Genomic DNA, 17424 nt, shown 5'->3' with positions numbered 1-17424 from the left:
ATTTATTTTTTAATAAGATTTTATTTTTTCTTTTACTTATATTTTTAAAAACTTGTGTGTGTGTGTGTGTGTGTGTGTGTGAGAGAGAGAGAGAGAGAGAGAGAGAGAGTGTATGTGTGTGTTTACATAGGCACACCTGCACATACTGAACTTTTTCAGAAGAATGAAAGCAAGGATATTCTAACAAGCTCAGTGTCCAGCTTCTTCCCAGAAGTCCAGGCAAGAGAGTCAGCCCAGTGTGGCAGGAAGGTACAAGATTCCAGTCCTGTTACTAGCACCAATCCCAGAGGAGCATTGGCCAAGAAAGCTCAGAAGCATGTTCCAAAAAACAAAGAAACAAAGCTGCAATGAGAGAAACGGTGGAGTGAGGGTGTGCCCAACAAACAGGAGCTATAGATAATACTGAGTGGGCAGGGCACGTATTCAAGGAATAACCAGAATCTAGAGGAGACGACCAAGGTATTCTATCGAGCAAAGCACATCTTGGGGGGCAGATATGTCAGGACAAATCGATTGTGAGAATAAAATTATATTTCTGGGATTTCTGTGTTGTTGTTGCATCTAGAAAAGTGCTTAGCCACAAGAGGGTCTAATATCATGGAATAACTGAATGAATGAATAATGTGGGGAGCTGGGGAGTAGGCATAAAGCTTGAAGATTTTATGTTTGGAGAATACATAGAACGAAGATTTTCTCTGGGCACTGAGTTTAAAGCACCAACTCTCCAGGCGGGGGTGGGCAAATTCCAGCGCAGCTCCTAATCCAGCCCATTCTCTGGTTCTACAAGTTAGATTTTACTGTAATTCAGGTGCTCATGGGTTTATCGTGTCTTTTAGCATCATATCCCCAGAATTGAATAGTTGTGATGGAGAATGCATGCCCTAAAAAAAACTAAATATTTCCTCTTTGGACCTTTGGAGAAAAGGTTCGCTAATCCCTGCCTTAGAAGAATTAATGCAATAGGCAGAATTCTTCTGATGTTCCTCTCTTTCATAAGATTCCACAGAAACAAAGTGATTGAATGATTCATTTTTTTCCAACTAATATTTACTGAATGCCTTCTTGATGTTGTTGGGAATAAGTAAGATATTGGTACAGCCCCCACATGCTCAGTTCTAGTTGGAGAGAAAAATGTCTATTATGATGTCCTGTCAAGGATGAAGACATAAACTTGAAGAAAGCCCCCACGGTCAGCATGTGACTAGAGCAGGGGTCACTGGCAAGGGATGTCTCAGGCTTCACAAAGCATCTTGCTATCCCTCATTGTTCTGCTTCTTTGAAGCATTGAGGGTCCTGTAGCCTCAGAACAGGGGTAAAGGCCTGACGATGACCCAATGGGCCTCTTGCACATCGAGAGAGATTATGATGACAGCAAAGGCAACACCCTGTCTCTTTTCTCATTTTGACCAATGACCCATGTTCATATACCCCTTGGTGCAGGGAGAGGTAAGTGACGACCTGTTCTGTTAGGTGCATCAAGTTCTGTGCTAAGCCCTTCAGGAACATCACTGCATGGAATTCCTGCAGTTCCCTATGCAGTGGGACCTATTTTTTGTTTGTTTTTGATTTTTGTTTTTTTTTTTTAATTTTGTAGTGGGGACATGGAGGCCTGGAGCCATAATAGCGACTTAAAAACATTCCCCAGTAACAAATAGTGGAGGGTAATTTGAGGGTGTTGGGTTTCAAAGCAAGCTGTTAGGAATCCTGCTGGATTCTGCAACCTGGAGGGAGGAAGGAGTTTCCAGGAATAGGAGTTGGGAGTGCTGGGTGTAGTCAAATGTAGCGAAGTTGAGGAGCACAGTCAACACAGCCTGCCTGTGCCAACCTTAGTGTCACTAATGACCTCAAGCATAGGAAGATGCCTCTCACCTGTTATTCTCTCCTATGGTGCTGCCTTCAACCAGGTGGCTTTGGAGAGTAAGAGTTCCTGGGACCTGTTTGTCTTCTCTGTGTCAAGGTCAGCCTTCCTGGAATAAGAAGTCATAAATGGGCAGCTTGTGCAAAAAAAGGTCTTTATGTTCAGATAACAACTGAGAAAAGAAGAGTTATTCAATGTTATTCAAATGCCATATTTTGTAGGACAATGTATGCATTTATTTAGAGCTCCCATTTTTTTTAGAGAGAGAGAGAGAGAGAATTTTAATATTTATTTTTAGTTTTTTGGCGGACACAACATCTTTGTATGTGGTGCTGAGGATCGAACCCGGGCCGCACGCATGCCAGGCGAGCGCGCTACCGCTTGAGCCACATCCCCAGCCCCAGAGCTCCCATTTCTTAATTATGGAATCATACAGATCAGGCTTCAGGACTGGACTCTATCACTCAGTGACTGCTTAAACTTGAGCAAGTGTTGTATCCTCTTAGAACCTCTGCTTCTTAATTTACCCCATAGGGATAACAAGTTCGAATTCCCAGGGTGGTAGGGATAATGCCATGAGGTCATGCTTGTAAAGCAATTTAGTGTGATGCTTGGCATCTAACAGTCTATCAGTAATGCTGTTGTTCCTGTCGTTAATGTTATTAGGATGGATGGTATTGCCAGTGTTGAGAGTACTAAAGGCCAAGTGCCATGACAAGAAATCAGGATACAAGGGTGAGTATGTCTATGCAGGCAATTCATGCAGGTAAAGCAGAGCAGCGGGCAACAGGAGACAGATTCAGGCAGCACAGTTGCACCTGTTTCTGCTTTTGCTCATTCTCTGCCTCCAGTCACTTGTGTGACTGCAGACCTTACCTACCAGGCCAAAACCAGAGATCACATCTACGTGTGAGATCATGTCTACCTCTCCAACAACTCTCCTCCACCAAAATTTAACTCAGCTGGCATTCTCACAGATGTTCTGATGGATAGCACTGGCTGAACAGGTTGCTCCCTCCAAAGCACATGTTTCAACCGTGGAGCTGACCCATGTAAGGATTTCCAATAAGTTGTTTAGCTCACAGAGACCCTGAGAGCTAATATAGTGATCGTTTCCTTTGTGTGGCCATCCCAACTAGAAAGACAAAAGTCTCAACTCCAACAGAGAGACTCCCACGGCAAATCCAGAGGGTTTATTTTCATTTCAGCCCAACCATCACTTCTGTCCCTGAGAACCTTCACTTGACCAGCAGATTAAATTATAACTATTAAAGAACTCAATACATTTGGGGCTTTCCTGTTTGTTTAAAATGAAATGTGTAAAATGGGAAGGATAGTAATACTTATCACAGGAAATTCTACAAGAGTAAAGTCTAGGTATTCTAAGGATGGCTTGAAGCTGCCTATAGGAAATTAGCTGTTTAAATTAAAACATATGATTATACTTCTGATGAAGATGAATGCTTGGTGCACATTTATGTACCCGTTTGAGGCAATTGCAAACACGACCTCCAAGAGACACAAAAAGATTCTTAATAGCATGTCCACTCTGTGAAAGAATATGGATCAGTAAAGAGGAATTGGATCAGTTACACCCAAACCATCTATAACCAATAACATATATAAGCAATGCTTCAACCAGCAACGTGCTGGTAAAAGTGTAACAATCAGGGCTTTGGGGGTAAGGCAAAGTGAAGCTCTTTTCTGTAGCTTTTACCCATTTCTGTAATATGAATATACCCACCAGGACTGAAGCCACTGATCATTGAGTTAGGACCAGTTCTGTATAGCTGGTGCAAATGATTCCATCAATGACTGAGGCTTCAAGCTCTGCCCTCTCTAAGCTAAGCAGCATGGCAGAATGAAAATACCTTGGACCAGCAGCTGGAAAGCATAGCTGACGTCTCAGTTTAGATAGCTGTGAACCCACTTGGGACACTTATTCTAGCAAACTAAATTTTGCATCTAAAATCTCTACAATCTCTGTGAGATTGCAATGAAATGAAAATACTTCATTAAGGTAATTTAAACTCTAAAGCTCTATACTAAGCTTTAGCTCTCATTACTAAGGCTTTTTTAATACCTGGATCTATTTTAATTAGGGTGCTTAGAAATCTATGACTTCTGTCTGACACCTTAGACAGAAGGTGTTCATTGGGTATCCAGAGCCATGATCTAGCCTACTCTATACTATCATTTTGTTCACTAATAAAATCTAATATGACTCATTAATAAGTCAGGAACCTCATAACAGCATTCATGCCAATGTTTGACTGCTACAATCCTATAGTCCTATCAATTCACAATGGAGCAGAAAAATTCTTCTTGCCTAGTATTTTTACTATGCCTATTCTATGTTTACTTATGTTTAGATACACAAACATTAACCTTTGTGTTACAATACTTGTGTTACAATATTCAGTATGGTAATGTGCCATGCATATGTGTAACCTAGGAGTAATGGGCTATGCCACATAACCTAGGTGTATGGTAGGCTATCATGTGTGTGTAAGTACACTTTAAGATGTTCACACAATGACTTAATCACCTACCAATGCATATCTCAGAATTTACTCCTGCCATTAAGTGACATATAATAGCAAATTCTCAATGGATCTAGAGTTACTCTAAGAATGGAGAGCCTCATGAGAAATGCAGCTAGTGTTATCTCTAAACCTATCTGATCATGGAGCAGACAAGTATGACCTTTCTTCTGGAATTAAATTTTGAGAATTGCACATTGTATAAAAACGTTAAACTCAGGATGGGGATGTGGCTCAAGCAGTAATGTACTCGTCTAGCATGCACAGGGCGCTGGGTTCCATCCTCAGCACCACATAAAAATAAAATAAATATGTTGTGTCCACCGAAAACTAAAAAATAAATATTAAAAAATTCTCTCTCTCTCTCTTTTAAAAAAAAAACAAAAACAAAAAAACATTGAACTCCAGGTTCCATTAATTTAGTTCAATTAAGACCTTCAAAATATCTAGACATTGAGCTAGATTTCTAGTTATGAGCACTTGTTCAGCTTCTCTAACCCTAAATTTGTCTACATGGAAAATAAACTAATATCCTTGCCATAGTCATTTTACAAGAAATAAATCTGTTTTTTGTGAATGAGAAGCATTTAGCTTCTCTTCCACTCAGAGATAACTCATTATAGATTGACATTAATTTGCTTTATGGGAATATATCTGAAAATGTTGAAATCCCAACAGGTACCTATGAAACACAATCACTATAGAAAGGTAAGTGGCATTAATAAATGAAAGCATATCAGAGATTTTATTTTTCATTTTTTGGTGCTGGGGATTGAAACCAGAGCTTCATGTGTGCTTTGCACACAATCTACTACTGAGATATACTCCCAACCCCAAGATTTTTATTTTTGAAAAAGAAATTATTTCTGTGGTTTGCACTTGGGGATCAAGAAAACTTTCAAGTTCTCTTTAAAATATTCCTCAACATTGTTTGTGGGTGTAGTGATTGTCTTACTTTCCATTTCTTTGCAGAAGGCAAAACATGCATTTAGTTCTAATGTCCATCACTATGGGTAAGTTTACCCTTTCCCCATGTCTAGGTATAAGTGGTGATGGGTTGAAGTCAATGATAATGGTAATAGTCACCTTGTTTGTAGTTTATCTAAGTAAGCAATTAATATCTGATATCAAAGGCAACCCTCTGGAGGTGAGGAAAATTTTAAGAACAGTTTTCATATTTCTAGAAAGAAGACCCTGGAATATATGGCCCATCTCTTGGCTTTGGACAGTCTTGACCTGGGTGTGATACCTGGAAGAGCTGCACCATCTTGTTCTCAGCAAAGAATGAGGCCAACACAGACAATAGAGATGACGGTGGTGAATTTAATTCACAAACTATTGAATCCACAAACCTAACACTGGTATTATTTCTGGACTTTATTTTCTAAAATAACAAATTTCTTTATTGTTAAAATTTTCTCTTACTTATAGCTCAATGAATCTTTGCTAATTTTTGTCTGTCAAAATATCCCAAGATGTTAAAAACAGTTGCCCAATCTCATCTAAAAAAACTAAATCGCATCTTGAATCATTTCTTGTGATGGAAAATGCTATTGTCATATGTAGTATGAAGGTGAAGTCTGATCTCTCACACATTGAAGGTGAAGTCTGATCTCTCATAGTTCAAGGGGCAGAATAGCTGGTGATGGGTGCCCCTGAGGACATTTAAGCATTCTAAAGATCTGACTACTCACTCACATGATTACTTGAGAAATGTTATGGGCCTAGTGTGTCTCCATCTGAGTATCATTCTCTAATTTAATAAAACTCTCAGTAAGAAAGAGAAAATGAGGTCAACAAAATGGTATACCAGGTGGAATGCTTGCCTGGTACTAATGTGGACTGAGCTTACCAGGATGACCTCCCTACATTAAAAATACACCCATAAAATGACATTGAGGGTGCACCATCAGGTTTAATGATGAGGATGACTTCATGTGCCTCATAAACTCAATTAATTATGTTATTCTACTTCTAAAATATAGTGGGGTTAAGGAATGGGTCAGGAAAGCTCTAGTAACATACCAGAGGCCAGAGGTTCAAAAGTTCAGGCAAAAACAAAGCAATATGTTTTTCTTTAAGGATGAGAAAAAATACCATGTCAAGATGGATTCAAATAAATGCACCAAAAATCATCTATTAATATTAAAAAAAATGAGGACTACATAGAATGTAGTGGTATGGGGTAGAAGAAAAACATTTGCATGTTCCAGAGATGCAAGAGAAACTGGAGACAGTTCATCTACATAAAATATGACCCTTCAAGTACTGCCAAGGTCAATGAGACCCAGTGCAATCAGCTAGATCTAAAAATTGGGTTTGTTCGTTTTTTTTCTTAATTGCCCTAGTTCCTCCCTTTCTTGTATATCTGCCACTTTTTTTGCTCACTAATGATCCCTCCAGATCCACCTCCTTAGGACATGTTTTATAATTGTTCCAGAAGATAAATGTCACACAGTGAAAACTAGAGGAGAGAGAGCATTGAAACCATCGATGATCCCTGATATCTGGACCAGTACGTTTTCTGAGTTCCTCATCCTTAATGAGACCCCACAACCTTTGTTTCTTTATGGCTTTACTTTCAGGGATGGTAGGATAGAACAGACTCGAGTGTTTAGCTCAACTCTTCTGAGTCATTTGTTGTAAATGAATCAAATGTTCCCCTTACCAACTCTTGTCTTTCCATTATTTCTCTTACTTTGAGAATTTTTTTTTGCAAGCTGTCGTCTTTCCACAGGTGAGATGTTCACACCAAAGAAAGTTCAATGACAGGTTACGGAGTATATGGTTTTGACTAATGTTTAAAATTATATGTTCCAGGTTGAGAAAGTAAAATCTTAAGTCTTTTCATGGATTAATAGATTTAAAAATCTACTGGCAAATATTAAAGTAGAATAAGATCCAAATCATCTCTTGAAACCTTGAAACAATAATTATAATTGTTCCCTGGGTATGCAATTGACAATACAGTACAACTTCCAGAAATAATGATGCTTTTTTTTTTTAAGGAAAAAAAAAACACCCCAGGTTGTCATGGAAACAGAAATAGAGTAATAAAAAACTTTTTATATATTTTAATTTAAAAAAGAGCAGTTTCATGTCAGAAACATATGAGCATTAACTTTAGTTTCAGATGTCCAAAATTACAAAAGGAATATTTATAAAAAGATAAAGAAGCACTATTGTAGTATTCCTATAATACAGAGAATGTTACAGTTTAAGTTGTACAAGTATTCTCGGCTTAATTCCAATTTATCTCATTTATCCCTCGGTTTATAATTTTCTGAAAAACAAGTAATTTTTTTCCTGAAAACTTTCCATGCTATGACTCCAGGGGTCACTTATTTACATTTTGGAAAAAATCTTCGTAACATCTGTTTAAGGGCTTTGGCTTTTAGGAAAGCATGAAATGGGGGAAGCACAAAATAATACACTTGGTCTAAAAAAATCATTTCTTTTTTATCTTCAGATCACTAATTAATAAGGAAAGTTGCAGGATTTATTCATAGAGCTCAACAAAGAAGATAATTTTGTAAAATAATTGAGCCTAAATGAAAAATATATATATTTGCATGAAACAGTGAGCTTTTCTCTAAAGATATTATACTCTTTTTAAATCACTCCCCAGAAATATGCGCTGTGTGTTCTAGCTTTTTCCCATTTTCCTAGTTTTGAGATAATATATTAATTCCCAGAGAATAAATGTGGAGATACAGCTGTAGAGTCTCCATTTAATATTAGGTCATGTACTTACAGTAATACCTTAAAATTCTTATCTTTTAGTCCTCTGAGGACTCAAAGTTCATTCACACGTTTGAGCATCTTGACTCCTAAGTCATGTCCACATTTTCAACATAACCCAGGACAGTGGAGACATAGTTTTACCACAAGCTTAAGAAAATTGAGGAGGCTCAGGTATTAAACCTAGTGTCTCTCAATTGCTGCTGTGGTCCTGCATTCACTGAACTCCACATAGTTCCTATCTCCTTTTAGAACCTTCTAGAAACAGAAGATTCAAACCCGTTGGTGGATATGACCTACTGACCTTCCCTAAAGGCCACCTACATTGTTACTGTTTTACAGTTGAGGAAGGAGGAAATAGCTGAGACCATTTACTCTGTCTATTGGCTTTATAACCAGAGGTCACTGCCAGGCCCATTGAGCAAGTTCAGTTCTATGGGACTGGAGGTATAACTCCATGGTAGAGTGCTTGTTTAGTATGCAGAAGGCCCTGGATTCCATTCCCAGTACCGAAAAGAGAGAGACTGTGACAGGAACAGTGACACATACCTGTAATGGGATTACTCAGGAGACTGAGGCAGGAAGATTGAAAGTTTGAGGTCAGCCTCAGCAACCTTAGAGAGACCCTCAGCAACTTAGTGAGTCCCTGTCTCAATAATAATAATAACAACAACTTAGAAAAGAGAGAGTTCAAGCCCATTACCTCCTGATAGCAGTCTGCTTTCTTAAACAATTTTCAATAAATTTAAATATTAACTCCAAATTCTGAATTCCATATTTGTTCGGGATTATAATCAACTCTATGCTTCATATGTAGAATGTCAATTCACTGTGTCCAATTGCTTGGTGAACTCCTGGCAGAATCAGTTCCTAAGAATTCTGTAAGTGTGCATGAATCATCCTCAGGCCTCGGGTCATAGAAAGACCATCCAGGCAGAAGAATAACTACCCAGTCCAAGAGCTGGTGACACATGCAAGGGGTTATGTCTTTTGCAGCCTTGTCATATTTTAGGGGTAAGCACAAAGCATTATAGGAGCCTATAAAAGTGAAAGCTGACCCAGAATGGAAGGGTTAGGAAAGGCCCAGTGGAATAAGCTTCCAAATTGAGATGTGGGAACTAATTATTTTGCTAGAGAAAGACCAGAAGGGAGATATTGAGGTAGGGAAAATCATATAGTCATGCAATAGCACAAAAGCCTAACCAGAAGATCAGTCACCTACCTATTGCTGTACAATATGCAAAAATGTATCACCCACAACGTCTTTCTTTGATTTGACTCTCCTATCTTTTCTGTAAGAAGCCTTACCTCCCTTCCTTCATAGATCAAATTTTTTTCCCTCTGCACCAAAAAAAAAAAAAAAAAAAAGTCACCTCCTTGCCTTAAAAGCCATGTTTACACAACCAGCATGATTTCTTTTCATTGGTGATTTTTGGCCCTGGGGTTGTATTTCTTATACTCACAATGTTTTGAATGTGACATTTTAAACCTAACTTAACTCTTTTCTACTACCAAAGCTATATTAATCCAGTAAGGAGGCTTAACAGACAATCCAAGCAGACAGACCTGCAGATTCCCAGTGCCACAAAAAATGTGAATTGTTTTTCTTCTGCCTACAGGATTGAAGGTTATTGCAGAGTTTCAGATTTTTTATGAGCATTTACAATTGTGGATCTGATTGGGATCTGGGCTCACGTTAACTCATTTCAGATTGCTGAAATATTCATCTTTGAGTTAATAAAAATGATTATCAAATCAGAATTATGAATATCAAGCCATGGAGGAAAAGAACATTTTGGATATCTTAGAAGATACTCATAAAATTACTATGGAAAACTAAGTAACAAACATGTAAGTGGGCCCAAATTACCTGGTTATACCCAGTAATAGAAAGGACATTGCACAATTCAGAGAAGGAAGAGCAGAACTTTTTGTATACATTTATCCTACTTCCTGGAAGAATCAGTGGTTTTAGAAATCATGAGGCCCATGCCCCACGCCCCAGCCCTAGAGATTTTGTACAAACCAAGGGTAGTTTTTTGATCTTGTAACATGTGCAAACTCATGCATGTTGAAGTTTTGCAAGGTGTCTATATTTATTTCTCCCAGTGGGCCTTCTAATTTGAAAGTTAACAATGACAGTGATTATGCATGGACCTTTCCAGATCTCCCTGTTCACCCTCCTTCCAGCGACCATAGAAGCTCATGGCCCATATAAATTGAACCATGCCCCCCCTAGGTTGGGGCATTATTTTATTCAGTTTACTTGCTTTTTTTTTTAGTTGGTTAAAGTTAACTTCATACTTAGATTCTCCAAAGCATGAAAAGATACATATTCAAGAAGCAGAAAATGTGTTTAAAAACAAAGCAGAATTTTAATCATTTTTAACATCAATATAATATCTAAAGCTTACTGATTGATAAATGATGTTATAAAATATCAAAGTTAAACATAATTTTTATTATATTTGGTTTGACTCTGTGATTTAAAGAATATTTTTCTTTGGCTCTTATCCACTTCCACTTTTGTTCAGTATCTTGCCATATAACATGCTTGTAAGTCCTGACTTCTGAAGAATACTTATTCCTGCAGTGGAATAACAAACACCAGGTTCACTCTTTCTAAATCATAAATCTATTGCCATATTTAAATCTTCTGTCATATCTATGTGAACATTTACAACATCAAAATCAAGTCTAACTGCACCATATTTTCTCCACATTCAAGAAGAAAAAAAATATCTCCAACTAAAAATGGAAACATGTGACTCTTCTATTTGAGTTATAAACTTCAGGACTCTATTGGTGGGAAAATGGGAATGAGTTCCTTTCCTAATTCATCTGAGGCAGGAGCTCCAACTTCTTCCAGGAGGAGAATAGAATCTGAAGAGGGAAGGTGGCTAATTCATTCTCCCATGTGGGAATTTAAGACACAGATTTTCTAAAAACTTTGAAGAATAAAGAACATGTGAATGTAGTACCTCTTCCTCTTTTATCATTTTTTAAAATTTTTGAACTTTGGTAATGGGGATTGAACCCAGGTGCACTCTACCACTAGCTACACCCATAGCCCTTTTTATTTTTTATTTTGAGGGTCTAGATCAGTTACTGAGGCTGGCCTCAAACTTGCAATCCTCCTGCCTCAACCTCCCTGGTAACTGAGATTACAGGTGTGTCCACCATGTCAGTTCACTTTTTAACAATTTTTTAAAAAATTATTTTGTAGTTGTAGATGGACAGAACGCCTTCATTTTATTTGTTTATTTTTATGTGGTGCTGAGGATTGAATCCAGTGCCTCACGCATACTAGGCAAGCACTCTGCCACAGAGCTACAGCCCCAGCCCACTTTTTAACAATGTTGGTAAATGGTTTTCATAGATTTCATACCAGCCTTCAGTTATATAGGTTAAATGACAGGATTAGATCAATCAGAACTTTGGAGAAGCAGCTAAAAGCATGGGCAGTCTGCCAGCAAGAGTGAAAGCTAATTAACTCACTTTTTATTTCTTAACTTTTGCTATTTACCAGACCAATAAAACACATAGGTGGGAGGCTCAGAGTTGGAAAACAGACTCTACTGCTCTGAGAAAAGATCAAGAACTGCTTCCTTTATGAGGTATATTAATAATTGTGAAGATATTAATTATTTTTTTTCATTAGGCAGGTGATGGATAATAATTATTATTGTGCAAAATCTTAGAAAACTAAGCAGATTCCTACATCTGTGAGCAGAAAACACATCTGTGTACACACACCCTGCAAAAAGTACATGTCCCTGATGCATATAAGAAGGCAAAGCGGCTACAGACTCAGAGAAACATAGATCATACAGAAGTGTCCTGTTCAATGAATGTCACTCTGAGATGTAATATGCCATAGAGGCAAAGACATGCAAAACAAGTGGCAGTGTTCAGCCTCAATCTACAATTGTAAAGATGCCAAGGAAGGTCTCAGAGCTTGAGGAAGTTAGTAACATGATTATCATAGAGACCATAATGAAAGAAAGTTCAAGATATGCAAAAGCTTACTGGTGATGATACTACACATTTGTATTAACTTTATAAGACTTTAGTGCCAATCCTCTTACAGTCTCAAGTGGCATGTACTCTAGGATGACCACCACATTGACATTGACATTGACATTGACACAATACACCACTACATCTTTTTCCAAACCTCTTATATCAATCATGTCTCCTAATTCAAACTTTCTACAATATCAAGCTGTGTCAAACAATATCTTTTGTTTTCGAAACTTAATATCTGACATTAGAGAAATTTTTTTGGTAATAGAATAAAAATAAGATATTAAAATTATGTATTTTTTTTCATATCTTAGCTGCTTTGCCTATAAAAAAATATATAAGGTGGTTACTTTTTTATCAATTTTATTCTCAGTTTTTAAAATGTGGGGGAAACAAGCCAGGCGTGGTGACATACGTCTGTAGTCCCAGTGATGCCGGAGGCTGAGACAGGAATATCACAAGTTCAAGACCATCCTCAGCAGCTTAGTGAGGCTTCAAGCAATTTAGTAAGACCCTGTCTCAAAATTAAAAAAAAAAAAATTAAAAAGGACTGGGGATGGAGTTCAGTGGTAAAGTGCCTCTGGGTTCAACCCCCAATATATTAAAAAAAAAGTAGGGAAATAAGAATTTATTTTAATAGCATTTCTCTGCCAAGCTCAGAACACTTTAGATCACACACATTAGTCATTTGAGTCATCTCCATCTTAAACCCTGACCACTATTATTGTCAGATCAGCAAAGTGAAGAGAAATATTTACCCCAAGCCATTTCCTGTTTCATTGTTCATTGCCAAAGGCCACCTTCTGGCCACTGGCTATTTGATGAGGAGGGAGAAACCCACCAACAGTGCACCTTCTCTGTGTCTGTCTTGGAATATGAACACTCCAGCCCTGGCGGAGGAGGAGTGGCCAGCTGACAAATGTAGACTCTCTTCTGTTGAAAGCAACACCAAGAGGAAGAAGGTCACCACTCCAATTGGCTCCCCTCTCAGGCAACAGGTACTTGGCCATCTTCCAGCTTTTATGATTTTTGTAAGAAATGTGTAGGATTCCACTTTCACAAGCATAACGATGGTTTTATCTTCAAACTGCCAAATGAGCTTCTCTGTAACCCTAGTAGAAAAAAAAATACATTTGTATTTTTAGAGAAAATATTTAATCAAAAACTATCTTAAAATCCAAGAACTAGAATGGACCTCAACAAGGCTTAAGGACAAACCACAGATTTTTTTTTTTTTAATTTCTAAGCTTGAAGAATCCTCAGGATCTTTTAAACAGTCTTTTTTTGCTTTTGTTTTTACAGTGTTGAGGATCAAATCCATGGCCTCATGCGTGCTAGGCAAGCACTCTGTTACTGAGCCTTGGCCCCTATTTCAATTTCTACCTCTTTTAGTCTGTTTTCTATAAAATTATATTATATTGTCATCTATGTATTTGAAAACAAACTTAGCCTTTTCTTCTTAGGTCAAAACAGCTGCAATTAGCTCAATGTCCAATTCCAATATTCAAATTACCTTGCCATTTTTTTTGTAGAATCCTTTCAAGTTTTTAAATATAACTCACAAAACCTGAAAGTTAGTGCTAGAATCTAGTTGGCACAGTGGTGCATGCTTATAATCCCAGCAAGCTGGGAAGCCAAGGCAGAAGAGAAGGATCACACAAGTTTAAGGCCAGACTCAGTAATTTAGTAAGGCCCTAAACAACTTAGTAAGACCCTGCCTCAAAATAAAAAATAAACAGAGCTGGGGATGTTGCTCAGTGGTAGAGCACTGAAATTTAATATATTGCATAAAATTATATCCAGACTGTGTTTAAGGCGTACATGAAACATAAATGAATTTTGAATTTAGAACTTGATTCTCATAACCAAGATATCTCCTCGTGTATATGCAAATATCCTAAAATACAAAACAAACCAACAAAACTCTGAAATCCAAAATACTTCTAGTCCCAAGCATTTCAGGTAACATTCAACTTAGGTGGTATTCATAAAACAGACTGTCTTAGCAATATTCAGTTCTTATCCTCATCACTGAGTTAGGGAGGAATTTCAAATTTTAGATCTCAAAATTAAATAATTCATTTCATAATTTTAAGCTGCAGAGGGTATACTATTTTCCTAGGATCAATTTTCTGTTGACCATGGCTGCACCATGGAATAGAACTGAAAGTTATTGAAAAAGCAAAGGGATTCACAGTGAGATGTGGATGCAGGGTGGCCCCTTTGTCTGCACGGCCCACCTGTGTAGACCCTCCTTGCTATTATGGGGAAAGTAAACAGTCCTATTGATTCCCAGGGTCTGTCAGCTCTATGTGAACACACCTACGGGCTCTTCCTTCCAATAGACGTAATGCTAATGAGGACAGATTATTATTGAGGGCTATCCACAGATGCATCAATATTGAAAATTTACCCAATGATAAATTATCAGTCTTATCCCAGCTTGGGTTGTTCACCATGGGGGAAAAAGGTAATTCAAAATGGTCTTAAAGGGATCATCCATATCATTGATGGCCAAAGGTACAGAGACCCTTTAGGATTAAGACCTCAGAAAGAAACAAGTAGTGACTGAAGTTGTCATTATAGTCAGCACGTTCAGTTTAAAAAAAAAAAGATCTACTCAGGACTTCTTGAAGACTATGTTCATCTTTGGGCTCATAAGAGGAAATATATATGCACTGTGACTGCTTATTGACCGAGGTGTGTACATTATATTTAATATGGGAGAAAGTTATTGGCTGCAAAAAAATCATATAAATTTGCAAGACTGGAGCTTAAAATAAAAGATTTCAGATGTCCCTCTTGAAGAAAAATTTATTAAGAATGAGAAATGAATTTCTCCAGCAATTACTAATTCTAAGACAGATATTGTTAGTGACACTTTCAGAAGTGTGCTCCACATCACTGCCATTTGTCCAGGTTTTGCAACGCCATCGGGTGTTTTTAACTGCCAGGTCAACAACATTGTGGGAGAAAAATCACACATAAATTGTGAAGACCCGCAACCCTGAGTACACCTGGCTGGGTGTCATTTTCTTGTAACATTCTGTTGTTCTCACTTCTTAGGAATAGTTAAAATATTCTTTATGAAACCTGCTGCCTATAGATCCTTAAAAATGAGGATGAGGAGACATGGAGAATGATTTTACTAATTGAAACAAGTCAGGCACAGGAAGATAAAATACTTCATGTTTTCACTCACATGGATGTTTAAAAAGTCCTTCTCAGTTATGTTTATGTATTTAGGTCTCTGTGCTGAGAATGAGACCTAGGGTCTCATGCACGCTTAGCAAGTCCTCTACCACTGAGGTACGTTCCCAGCTCTTAAGTTGATCTCATAGAAGTCCAGAGCAGAATAGCGATTACCAGAGGCTAGGAAGGGTGTGAAGAAGGATGGAGAGAGGATGTTCAATGAGCACAGAGGTACAGTTGAAGGAAAAGAACAACTCCCAATATACACTAGGGTAACTATGGTTGATAACAATTATATATTTCAAAATAGCTAGTAAGGAAGACTATGAATGTTCCAATCACAAAGAAATGATCCATGTGACATGCCAGTTACCCTGATCTGATGGATGCACATTGAATACACGTTTTGAAATACCACAGTGTGCCCCATAGATATGTACAATTGCTATAAATTAATTTTTTCAAAATATTTTAAAAATGATGATGAGAAGGGTTGAAGATGAGAGAGAAGGAGGAGAAGCTTTCAAAACAATGTAAAGTCAAGCACCAAGGAGGAAGAACAAAGAACTGGAAGGGCCATCGGAGATGATGCCCACCCACATTATTCACTTGTCTCCAAAACAAAACTAAAACTTTTATGCAATGAATCAATAACTCATAAACCCAGAAAACATTGTTCATGACTACATAATAAGCATGTTTCAGTGTTTCCAATTAAAAAAAAAATATTGTACTAATTTCCTACTACACCCTGCACCAGAAGAGAACTTGGAATCTGACCCTTGATGGACTTTGAATTTAACCTGGTTTATATGTTCCCCATGCCCATCATGCCACAGGGAGGAAGGTAAATCTGTTATTAAATACCCTCTCCTCCAGGACTTCCTGTCTGGAAGTCCAAGCTGTGCTATGTGTCACAAACTGCAGTGTGGAGTTTGTTTGTTTGGGTTTTTTTTTTTCTTTTTTATATTGGAGGCCCAGTGAAGACGGAAGTGTTAATTTGAACAGTGACTATCTTTTTTTCTTAGCAAGTTATGTTAGTTTACTGTACTTAGTTCACTTAAGTCCGGAGTCCAATTTAGGAGGTTTTTTTTGTTTTTGTTTTTGTTTTTTTACAAAATGGAATAAGTTATAAGTAGCAATTGCCAGTAATCTTCCCTTTGATAAATATTCATTCTAAATATGTGGGCATGATATGGCAATTCTGAAAATGACATTAGCTTCAAATCAAATATCATTCCATGACTGAGGACAAAGGAAAGATGTTTTTCATAAATTTCAGATTATCACTTGACCACTTATGATAGCTGAAGAACGTGTGGAAGGATTCTCTGCTTCCCCAGCAAAACCGGGTATCCAGGTTTGGCATGGTCTTCAATTTTTCATGAACCCTTTTTTTTTTTCTTTTTTTTTAATTCAAAAGTTTCAACCTCTACAAATTTCTTGGCCCATCTTTTAGGCTTTGTTAAGTTTCCTGGTGTATTGTCTTAAGAATCTTTTCTTCCTTAGCAATTCAGGATGTGTCTGGGGACACAGCACATGTCAGCATGATAAGAAAGGAAAAGACATTCATGTGTAGCTGCTACAGGAATTTAACAAAAGCAGGGATAATTTAATGATAAAAAGCAGCAGCAGCTGGGACTCAATAGGATGCAATTACAATCGAAAAGTCCAGACAGGATGTCCATAATTACAGCTGTCCATGTGTCACCTTGATCTGGAACAAGGTGAGCAGCACCTTTCACAGAGATTGGCCAGTCACTGGGGATATGTGGGCATGCCCATCATTCAGGCTGATAATCTTCAGTTTAGTCTAATGCTCACCAAAACACTGTATTTGCTGATTTTAAAAATCCCTATTTGTTCCTATTATCCAATGAAGAGGAAAAAGATTTTTCTCTCAAAATTTGTTTTGTTAGTCTAAGCCTGTTTGCAGATTAAGTCTGGAAATCTCTTTCTGTGTTCCTTGTCTTTTTTTTTTTTTATCCTGGGTCTAATTTGCTAGTTAATTTTTTTTTCCACCATTCAGATTATAGATCAAAGATAGAGCACAGTGCTTTCTTT

At 37.5% G+C, this 17424-nt stretch overlaps 1 long non-coding RNA gene across 1 annotated transcript; it reads left to right on the top strand.

Annotated features, from left to right (window-relative positions):
- Positions 1–4707: 4707 nt before the first annotated feature.
- LOC125610544 lies at positions 4708–5917 on the top strand. Its single transcript, XR_007340528.1, has 2 exons — positions 4708–5414; positions 5586–5917. It is a non-coding gene; the product is annotated as an uncharacterized LOC125610544 (long non-coding RNA).
- Positions 5918–17424: the final 11507 nt, after the last annotated feature.

Source organism: Marmota marmota, unplaced genomic scaffold (genome assembly GCF_001458135.2).
Source record: "Marmota marmota marmota unplaced genomic scaffold, marMar, whole genome shotgun sequence".
Taxonomy (NCBI): Eukaryota; Metazoa; Chordata; class Mammalia; order Rodentia; family Sciuridae; genus Marmota; species Marmota marmota.
The sequence above is the reverse complement of the archived record's forward strand: the minus strand, read 5'-3'. Positions and strand labels throughout refer to the sequence as shown.